This window comes from Malus domestica, chromosome 10 (genome assembly GCF_042453785.1).
Source record: "Malus domestica chromosome 10, GDT2T_hap1".
Lineage (NCBI taxonomy): Eukaryota > Viridiplantae > Streptophyta > Magnoliopsida > Rosales > Rosaceae > Malus > Malus domestica.
The window spans coordinates 37293853-37305364 of record NC_091670.1 but is presented as its reverse complement, the minus strand read 5'-3'; the positions used below and the strand labels follow the sequence as shown (position 1 = coordinate 37305364).

The window sequence follows — 11512 nt, the reverse complement described above, 5'->3', positions numbered from 1 at the left end:
GATTGGAACCCATAGTCAATTTAGCAATTTGACCTATCTATTACATGGGTAAATTTCCACTGCTAATCCTTAGTTTGAAGCTTCCTACAGGTTAAACGCGATCTTACATGCGATTATGATTAATAAAAAAACCAAGCTTGTACCACTTTGAACTGTTTCAAATTCAGACTACACAAAACTGCTAACAAAGTCTGAAACTAACTGGAGACTGCTAGAAAAGCTGCTAAAAAAGAGAGGTAATTTCATGCTGCTGCAATTACCTACTGGCAGAGCTGCTCAACCGCCGTCACAATCTGGGCAGGTTGAACAACAGTCACTTCCTCCAATGTTGCAGCATATGGAGTGGGCACATCCTGCGAAGACAAGCATATAATAGGGGCATCTAAATAATCGTGGAAGTTCACAGTGATTGCGGCAGTCAAACTAGCACCAATTCCACCCGTCCGCATGCACTCCTCCACAATCAGCACGCGGTGTGTTTTCTTCACTGAGTTCCCGATGGTGTGAAGATCAAATGGCTTCAACGACCTAATAAATCAATCACTTCGGGATCGTAATCCTTGTTCACCAAAGTTTTGGTAGCCTGCATTACATGGTACCTCATCCGAGAATATGTCAAAATAGTGACATGGTCCCCAGGCCTTACCATCTCAACTTCCTCGAGATTGCACACATACTCTTCATCTGGAATTCTATCCTTGAGATTGTATAGCAACACATGCTCAAACAGAATCACTGGGTTATCACTTCGAATGGAAGCTTTCATCAAGCCTTTAGCATTGTACGGGGTCGAGCATGCAACCATTTGGATCCCGGGAATAGATTGAAAAAATAGGACTCAAGACGTTGCGAGTGCTCAGCCGCAAGTTGCCCTCCCACTCCACCCGGGCCACGGATAACTGCTGGGATTTTAAACTGACCACCAGAAGTGTAGTGGAGCATGCCACAGTTGTTGGAGATCTGGTTAAAAGCTAGAAGGAGAAATCCCATGTTCATACCCTCAATAAGTGGTCTGAGACCAGTCATGGCAGCTCCAATACCCAAACCCGTAAAGGCGTTCTCGACAATAGGAGTATCAAGAACCCTGAGATCCCCATACTTATCAGCCAGGCCCTTGGTCACCTTGTACGATCCTCCATAGTGGCCGACATCTTCACCCATTACACATACAGTGGGATCCCTAGCCATTTCTTCTTCCAATCCTTCTCGCAAGGCTTCAAAAAGCAGAAGTTCATGCCTACGGAAAGAATGTGTTTATGCTGTTAATTCCCTCCTCAACAATTAACAAAGGAATCAAATAACTAACAAATGAATACAATGAACCTACAATTGTGGTTGTATAGTGTTGTCTATATATATAGCGAAGTGTTATTAGCATTCCAATAATCTTATTCTGCACTCCTCATAAGTATATTTTTTTTCTAGATATAAAAAGTTTAAAATGTAGAATGAGAATTTTGGAATGCAAATAACAATTCTCTATATATACACCTTATGTTCCAAAAGATAAGTCAACCTAAAAGGAAACATCCAGTACGACTATTAACAATCATTTATTAATGTACATTGACCATGATGAAATTAGCGGAAGTCGAGGGCCATTAATAACACGTAGAAATTTACAAGGTTCACTAAACCGAAAATTCAATGAGTAAAGTAGAACGAGTCCCCCAATTCAATTCACTTTAATAGGTGATTATTAGCTCGTTGGAAATCCATAGTTGAGAAGAGAGTCGTTGAAATGCTCTATTGCATACGCTGCAGCAGGGCCGATCGCTGCAACTCTTGTCGGCTCCCACTCTCATTTGCGCCTGCAATACACGTGTCAAACACAACAAGAAAAAGAAAAGAGTTAATCCCAGTTTACTATCTTGAAGTTTCTTAGTTTTCAACATTCGACACATTAAGTTTTTTTTTTGTCCCAGTTTAGTACCTAAACTCATAATTATGGGACACTCTCATACTTCTATTAAGGTTTCCGTTAGAAACTCTGTTAACTGATGTGGACAATAACTGAGCACCACGTGTCAATATGGGCTCACGTGAATATTACAATTTTTAAAAATTAAAAAATTAAAAAATTAAAAAATTAAAAAATTAAAAACATAAAAAATAAAAACCAAAACTCTCAGGGTGTGTTTGTTTCCCTTCACTGGCCCTCACTGGACTAGACTAGACTAATAATTAGTCGAGTCCCATGTTTGTTACTTCACGGGACTAGCTTTAGTGGGACTAAGCCGGACTCGCCTCGACTACGGACCGTGCTATACGGTCTTAGCGAGAGACGTCGCAAACCATGAGACTAGCTAATCTATTCGATCGCTCTCTACTCGCGTTCTCTCATTTTCTCCTCGTCCCCAACCCTGAATCATAAACAAAGACCTCGATTCAAACTTCAATCGGGGAACTCACGGGCTCCGTTGTCCAATTCACCTCCGCTCACACCAAGCTCATTGGTCGCGCCCTTCGATTGGGCTCCTTCCTTCTAGACCTCAATTTTCGATGGCAAGGACTTCGAGCTCCGTCCTCCTTGACCTCTTCCACTGCTACCTCTACTCCTCTTTGCCCCTCACATCTCCTTCTTCCCTACTTCCCACAACCAGAAAACCCATAAAAATTGAACCCAGGAAACCTAGAAAACCCAGAAAAGGGAAAGGGGAAAGAGACAGTGGCACATATAAAATGGCAGAGAAAGAGGAGAGGGGAAGGATGCAGTGGGCAGACAAAAAAAATGAGAGAGGAAGATAAAATGGCAGAGAAAGAGGGATGCAATGGGCAGACAAAAAAAATGAGAGAGGAAGATGATTCTAGAAAGGAAGATGAAATGGCATAGAAAGAAGAGAGGGGAGGGATGCAGTGGGCAGACAAAAAAAAATGAGACAAGAAGATGATTCTAGAAAGGAAAATGATAATTTAATAATAAAATGTTAGTATATATAGATTAAATTAATGATAAAAATATTGTAAATATAAATTTAATAATATAATATATGAGTTATGCTTTTTAGTTCGACACAACACCAAACGCTTCACTAAATCTGTCCAGCTTAGTCTATTCTAAGCCAGTCCAGCTTAATCCCTGAAGCTAATCTAATCCAAGATAGTCCGGTGCAACAAACGCACCCTCAAAGACTCTCACAATTCTCACCCCCAGCATCCACATTTTCAAAGCCTCTTACATCTCTGAGATTTCTTCTAACCCTCTCACCTCTGACTCCCAATTTTTCAAAGCCTTCCCTCTCTCTCTCTCTCTCTCTCTATCTCTTTCTTTCTCTCTCTCTCTCTCTCTCTCTCTTTCTTTCTCTATATCTCTCTCTCTCTCTCTCTCTCTCTTTCAAAGCTCTTCTATCTTTGTCTCCATTCCAAAAATCTCCCATCTTCAACTTCTATCACCAAATCCAATCAATTTCAACCATCCAAACTTCTTAAATCCACCCCCAGAAAACCCTAAAATTTGAAAAAGGAAAAAAAAAACCCCAAATTTAGAAGAGATGAGGAAGAAGAGGATGGAGAAATTTAGTGGGCTTGTTAATGGCAGTTATGGCCTTTGGGATTCCAGCGCACGTGATGGAATAAGGGATAGAGGTTCTGGTGGTTATGGACCATGGCGGTACGAGGGGTTGGGGTTTTGGAGGTCGTGGTGGCATAGGGGATGAGGGTTTTAAAGTTCTCTCTCGAAGCTCTTCTCTCTCCTCCGCATCTGTATCTTCTTTTTCTTTTTGGGCTTGTTCTTGTTCGGTGATCCTTAGCCGTTGATTTATGGCTGCATACACAACATAAGTTTTGGGGTCCAATTTCTTTGATATCTTAACTTGTGGGTTTTTAGAGAAATGGGGGAAGAGAGAGGTGAGTTGGTTTTGGGTTGTGAGGAAGTTGGAATGGCTGTAATGGGTGAGTTGGTTTTTCTTGGGGAAGAGTTGCAGACATGCGCATAGCTGCTGAGAAAGTCATCAGCTCTTAACATTTAAATTTTTTTAATTAATAGAGTTTTAATGGAAAACTTAATGGAAATATGAAAGTGTCCTAGAATTATGACTTTAGGTACCAAACTGAGACGAAAAAAACTTGATGTATCAAATGTTGAAAACTAAGAAACTTCAAGATAGTAAACTAAAATTAATCCCAAAAAAAAAAATCAAAACATAATTGACATCAAGTTAACGTCAACCTTGCTCGCTAGCTCAATGTCATACTTAAGATGCTTGAGTTTTGAGCTGGCAATACTTGGCCCACCATTTGCCCTCATCCTTTTTGGGGTTTGGAGGTTTTATGCGATCATTAATACGTCTCGTCACCTTCGTCTAAAAAAATTAAAAAAAAGATAGTAAAAAAAAATTTAAATATATATATATATATATATATATATATATTTCCAGACCAACCAATCCCCTAAAAAGGAAATAAAAGAAAAAACAGAGAAAAATGGCGCGTGAACAATGGAGCTATTCTATCTGTTATGCTCAATCCTCTCCACCTTGCTCACTTCCCTCACTCTCTCCCTCTCTCCCTCAGCCTCCCTTTCCACAATCTCATCTGCCGCTTCTCTTCACGCGCCGCCTCTTCCTCTTCCTCTTCCAGCGTCCTCTACGAAGGTACCGTCTGGCACGAGCGCCGCCCGTCCTGTTCACCACTCTTTTCGCTATGCAGTCCACTACGCGCTCATTGACCTGGACCACACGCCGCAACCTCTCCCCAACCACCTCTCCGCCGAGGAAGCTCGCCGCATTGCCGGCACCGACGGCCGAACGTAATTATTAGCTTAACTATCACTGAGTTTTGGTTAATTAAACTGTTAGAAATTATTGTGTTAGTTGATTGATTTGGTGTGTGATGAATAGTTAGTTTGCTTTTGACAATTCCGCAAAGCGTGGGATATGAACAGAACCCACTGAGCTTGTACTACTGCTATGATTTGGTGACCAGCTTTTGAAAAAGTGCATTGCTGAGGTTTGCTTTTCCACTTTGCTGCTCGATTATGATTAATTAGATATCGCAGATTTACTAGTGAATCACAGTTCGATGAGTGTATATTTATTTATTCGATGCTGATCCTGTTGAATGCTGATATGTATCTGAATTTAGGTAACAACACACCATGGGGAGAAAGAGTGACATTTTTGTTCAACCCGAATTCTGACTTAGGGGCAAAACCATGCCCTTTCATGGTATTTTACTGTTTTTTTTTGTAGTAATTTGGTGTGCCTTACTGGTGTTTGACACTTCTTGGTATTTTTGAACTGATTCTGTTTTGAAATGGATGAAATTATCTATAGCTTTTGTTATAATGTTATGTCATTCGTTTAGTAGTAGCGTTGATTGATTGAAATGGCAGTGTGCTGATTCAGAAGTTTAGATACACAATGGATGAAGGGTGCATTGAAATAGGATCTTTCCACGTTCTGACTAGAGAGGGAAAAGTTAAATATCATATTGTGCAACGAACGAGACTAACAAAATAATAATATTATTAAACGAACGAGAATACCGAAACAGCTACAAAACCCTAAGATATTACATTGTGAATGATTTATTATTCTACGAGCTACAAAGCATCATATATATAGAGAACAAACCTAACCCTAATAAGTAAGAAAACGAAACCCTAATACTAATGGGCTAAGCCCAAATTCAAACAATAAAATAATCCTAAATTCCAATACCCCCGTCAAACTCATGGTGGTACACGTCATGAGTTTGCCAACAAGCAGATGTGGATGCAATCTCCGTTAGGCGGACAAGACAAGACAAACTCCGTTAGGCGGACACGACAAGGCAAGCTCCGTTAGGCGGACACGACAAGGCAAGCGGGCGAGCAGCAAACGAACAATCCATGCTTCAATCAACAAGGCCCAACCAATGGCCTCCAAACAAATCATAATAGCCCAACAGATTGTGAGCTCCATACTTTTTTTTTTCTTTCCTTTTTTCCGTTTTCCTGTTTTCTTTTTTGTATTTTTCGGCTTCTGTTTCCTTATTCCCTTCTTCTATCTGGGCAGTGTTCTCCAGAGAAAACAAATCTGAGTGCAGGTATGGGATCTCAATTCTGGGATTCTTGATGCGATGGGATAGCAGCGGCGGTGAAGTGCTGATCAAAGTGGCGGCGAGGATGCTGGTACGGTGCGAGGGCAACGTAATCAGTGGTGGGTAAACGATTTCACGGGTCTGGTGCGGAGGTGCAGGTGGTGCGGATCAGATCAAAGGGTGCAGATGCAGTGCATGAAACAGTGTGGTGATGCGGCTTGTGTTGAACTGCAGGTCGGGTTCTGCTGTAGAAGAAGACGATGACGTGATGCAGCAAACAGATTCAATTTTTTTTTTCAAAACTAAACCAACGACAATCTAAACAATGAACAAGACTGATAAACAAACTGATATGAATCAAGGGCAGATTAAATCCCGAATGATCAAACCTACTCTGATACCAAGTTGAATATTAGAGTGCGCAACGAATGAGACTAACAAAATAATAATATTATTAAATGAACGAGAATGCTGAAACGGCTACAAAACCCTAAGAGGTTACATTGTGAATTACTTATTATTCTACGAGCTACAAAACATCATATATATAGAGAACTAACCTAACCCTAATAAACAAGAAAAAGAAACCCTAATACTAATGGGCTAAGCCCAAATTCAAACAATAAAATAATCCTAAATTCTAACAAAAAAATGCGCAAAAAGCGCGTTGTGCATTTTGAAGCTGGATATAAAGGAAACTAGGAGCGGTTTTTGGAATTCCTCACAAACGGGGTTGTAATTCCTGGCTTCCTATAGATGTTATACAACAACAACAACAACAAAGCCTTTTCCCACTAAGTGGGGTCGGCTATATGAATCCTAGAACGCCATTGCGCTCGGTTTTGTGTCATGTCCTCCGTTAGATCCAAGTACTCTAAGTCTTTTCTTAGAGTCTCTTCCAAAGTTTTCCTAGGTCTTCCTCTACCCCTTCGGCCCTGAACCTCTGTCCCGTAGTCACATCTTCGAACCGGAGCGTCAGTCGGCCTTCTTTGCACATGTCCAAATCACCGGAGCCGATTTTCTCTCATCTTTCCTACAATTTCGGCTACTCCTACTTTACCTCGGATATCCTCATTCCCAATCTTATCCTTTCTCGTGTGCCCACACATCCCACGAAGCATCCTCATCTCCGCTACACCCATTTTGTGTACGTGTTGATGCTTCACCGCCCAACATTCTGTGCCATACAACATCGCTGGCCTTATTGCCGTCCTATAAAATTTTCTCTTGAGCTTCAGTGGCCTACGACGGTCACACAACACGCCGGATGCACTCTTACACTTCATCCATCCAGCTCGTATTCTATGGTTGAGATCTCCATCTAATTCTCCGTTCTCTTGCAAGATAGATCCTAGGTAGCGAAAACGGTTGCTTTTTGTGATCTTCGCTAGATTGCTCCGGTCATTAGTGTGGATAAGTATATAAATGGATAGAGATAGGAAAGCAAACACAAGATGTACGTGGTTCACCCAGATTGGCTACGTCCACGGAATAGAAGAATTCTCATTAATGGTGAAGGGTTTACACAAGTACATAGGTTCAAGCTCTCCTTTAGTGAGTACAAGTGAATGATTTAGTACAAATGACATTAGGAAATATTGTGGGAGAATGATCTCGTAATCACGAAACTTCTAAGTATCGGAGTGTGGTGTCGTCTTGACTTGCCTTATCTGTCTCATAGGTAGATGTGGCATCTTCTCTGGAAGTACTCTTCCTCCATCCAGGGGTGGTATCTTTAACTGGTGGAGATGCACAAGGTAATGTATCAATTTCACTTGAAGCTTACTTGTAGTTTCAGGCTTGGTCAAGCGCGATACAAACCATGTAGGAGGAGTCCCCCAAGTCGCCGAGCTAAGGGGTCTGCTGAAAGAGGTGACAGACAAGGTAAGCAATCAGAGCTCCGACTGATTGTTCACCTTCTCCCCATCTTGCAGCAGCATGAAGGATAAAGAGAAGAAAAATGAGAAGAGATGATATGAGATACTTTTGCTTTTGAAGAAGTAACTTTCCACAGGCTTATTCTTGAACTGAGCTGGAGGGTTTTCTGGTTTCCTCCAGAGTATAAGGCCGACTGAAGAATTTGAGGGTCAAAACAAGTCCATCAAATCTAGAGTACGATCCACCCTGCTGATATGGGATACTTTTGCTTTTGACAGAGTAATGGATGTATCGGCACGTGTGCTGTTACGCTTGTCTCCACATGCTTCCTTGTATCCTTCGCACTTGCCCTATCTGTTCCTCAAGCAGATGCGGAATCTTCCCTGGAAACATAACATGTTGAAGATGAGTACTCGAGAGCAATGCCAGGTAAGTAATCAGGTAAGGGGTTCCAGGCAGTCAGTTCCTGGCTGGAAGCCTGATTCCAAGTGCTGACTGATTGCTCTTTCTCCTTGTCTTACAGGTAAAAACAAGGCCAAAGGGAAAGACAGGGAAAAAGCATGATATGGGATACTCTTGCTTTTAACCCTGATGATATGAGATATTCTTGCTCTAGTATAGCTTGTTTGCAGAGGTATTATCGGGGGGAAAGAAAGCTGAATATTTCGAAAGGCTTCGTTGGGAGTGCCCTCTCAGATATGATGAAGGGTTGAGCATTTTTGCAGGTCTGCCTGTCCGTTGGGGATGGAGGTCGACATATATAGGAGTCTCCCTAACAACAAGTAGTAATGCTATTCCTTTACCCTGCTTGGTCATAGCACGGTAGTGGGAGCTGCCAGTTTCACATGTTTTAACTCTGTCAGAGCACTTTGAAAAAGTGGTTTGTGGTATCTGGCTCTCGAGATTCGGAAAACGATGCCTCTTCGATTTTTGAGAAAGCAATCATGCTGGGGGTCTGGCTCTCGAGATTCGGAGAGCAGTGTCTCTTCGATTTTTGAGGAAGTAATCATGTTGGGAGTCTGGCTCTTGAGATTCGGAGGGCGGTGCCTCTTCGATTTTGGAGCAAGCAATCCTGTTGGGAGTGTTGTCTCAAATGTGAGTACAGGTTGGGCATGTTTGCTAGTCTACCTTGCCACGAAGCACAAAGGTTGACACACAGGGACTTTCCAATTATCCAGCAATGGTACTGTTCCTTTACCCTCTCTTCGCTTTTGAGAAAGTAGTCATGTTGGGAGTCTGGCTCTCGAGATTCGGAGGACGGTGCCTCTTCGATTTTGGAGCAAGCAATCTTGTTGGGAGTGTTTTCTCGAATGTGAGTAAAGGTTGGGCATGTTTGCTAGTCTACCTTGCCACGAAGCACAGAGGTTGACACACAGGGACTTTCCAATTATCCAGCAGTGGTACTGTTCCTTTACCCTTGTGGGTAATAATATGGTAGCTAGACCTTCAAAATTTATGTGTCTAAACTTTGTTAGTGCTGTTTCTTTGCTATTCTTTTACCTTTCTTGGTCAGAGCGATGTAGTGGGAGCTGCAAGCTTCACGTGCTCAACTTTGGCAGAGAACTTTGGCAAAATTATCTGTGGTACCCATGAGCTATTGTTGCGTGTGACGGGTGCTGACAAGGCTAGAAAAGTAGGTGCCTCTTCGATTTCTGAGATCGGCCCTCGTGGTCTCTGAACAGCCCAGCTTTTGAGAAAGCGAGCGCCTCTTCGATTGATTCGGAGAACGATGCCTCATCGATTTTTGAGAAAGCAATCATGCTGGGGGTCTGGCTCTCGAAGATTCGGGGAGCAATGTCTCTTCGATTTTTGAGAAAGTAATCATGTTGGGAGTCTGGCTCTCGAGATTCGGAGGACGGTGCCTCTTCGATTTTGGAGCAAGCAATCTTGTTGGGAGTGTTTTTTCGAATGTGAGTAAAGGTTGGGCATGTTTGCTAGTCTACCTTGCCACGAAGCACAGAGGTTGACACACAGGGACTTTCCAATTATCCAGCAATGGTACTGTTCCTTTACCCTCTCTTCGATTTTTAAGAAAGTAGTCATGTTGGGAGTCTGGCTCTCGAGATTTGGAGGACGGTGCCTCTTCGATTTTGGAGCAAGCAATCTTATTGGGAGTGTTTTCTCGAATGTGAGTAAAGGTTGGGCATGTTTGCTAGTCTACCTTGCCACGAAGCACAGAGGTTAACACACAGGGACTTTCCAATTATCCAGCAGTGGTACTGTTCCTTTACCCTTGTGGGTAATAATATGGTAGCTAGACCTTCAAAATTTATGGGTCTAAACTTTGTTAGTGCTGTTTCTTTGCTATTCTTTTACCCTTCTTGGTCAGAGCGATGTAGTGGGAGCTGCAAGCTTCACGTGCTCAACTTTGGCAGAGAACTTTGGCAAAGTTATCTGTGGTATCCATGAGCTATTGTTGCGTGTGGGAAGTGGGTGATTGAACAGTAAGATTCATGTGTTTTCTACTTCCCTAGAAGTCTTCGACAAAATGCCCATAATTTCCGCAAAGCTGAGTGTGCGTGTGACAGGTGCTGACAAGGCTGGAAAAGTAGGTGCCTCTTCGATTTCTGAGATCAGCCCTCGTGGTCTCTGGGGAGCCCAGCTTTTGAGAAAGCGAGCGCCTCTTCGATTTCTGAGATCGGCCTTCGTGGTCTTTGAGCAGCCCAACTTTTGAGAAAGCAAACGCCTCTTCGATTTCTGAGATCAACCCTCGTGATCTCTAAGCAGCCCAGCTTTTGAGAAAGCAAACGCCTCTTCGATTTCTGAGCAGGCGCCTCTTCGATTTCTGAAGCTCCGTCGAGTGCAGATTTTTATAGGGGCTGGCATTAAGTTCCAAAGCACACTTGAATCTCCACCAGTAGAAGCTTCATTCTTGCACTTCTAAGATCTTGATTTGTCCGACCTCTTCTCTCTTCAACACCTTTGAAAATGTCTGGCCCCTCCGACCGTCGTTTTGACTTAAACCTTGTTGAAGAGGCAGCCCCGCCTTCTCCAGACAACATATGGCGCCCATCCTTCGTCTCCCCTACTGGTCCTCTTACCGTTGGGGATTCCGTGATGAAGAATGATATGACCGCTGCAGTGGTGGCCAGGAACCTTCTCACTCCCAAAGATAACAGACTACTTTCCAAACGGTCTGATGAGTTAGCTGTTAAGGATTCGCTGGCTCTCAGTGTTCAGTGTGCAGGTTCTGTGTCTAATATGGCCCAACGCCTATTTGCTCGAACCCGCCAAGTTGAATCATTGGCGGCTGAAGTGATGAGTCTCAAACAGGAGATTAGGGGGCTCAAGCATGAGAATAAACAGTTGCACCGGCTCGCACATGACTATGCTACAAACATGAAGAGGAAGCTTGACCAGATGAAGGAAACTGATGGTCAGGTTTTACTTGATCATCAGAGATTTGTGGGTTTGTTCCAAAGGCATTTATTGCCTTCGTCTTCTGGGGCTGTACCGCGTAATGAAGCTCCGAATGATCAACCTCTGATGCCTCCTCCTTCTAGGGTTCTGTCCAGTACTGAGGCTCCAAATGATCCCCCTCCGGTGCCTTCTCTTTCTAGGGCTCTACCGACTGCTGAGACTTCTCCTAAGCAACCTTTGTGAAGGCTCCCTC

General features: G+C 42.9%; 1 long non-coding RNA gene and 1 pseudogene across 1 annotated transcript; one reads left to right on the top strand and one right to left on the bottom strand.

Annotated features, from left to right (window-relative positions):
• Positions 1 to 1251, bottom strand: LOC103412454 (pyruvate dehydrogenase E1 component subunit beta-2, chloroplastic-like; annotated as a pseudogene).
• A 3361-nt stretch (positions 1252 to 4612) lies between these two features.
• On the top strand, positions 4613 to 5272 carry LOC139188801 (uncharacterized). The gene is made up of 3 exons (XR_011572097.1): positions 4613 to 4747; positions 4839 to 4947; positions 5083 to 5272. It is a non-coding gene; the product is annotated as an uncharacterized lncRNA (long non-coding RNA).
• The last annotated feature ends 6240 nt before the right edge of the window (positions 5273 to 11512 follow it).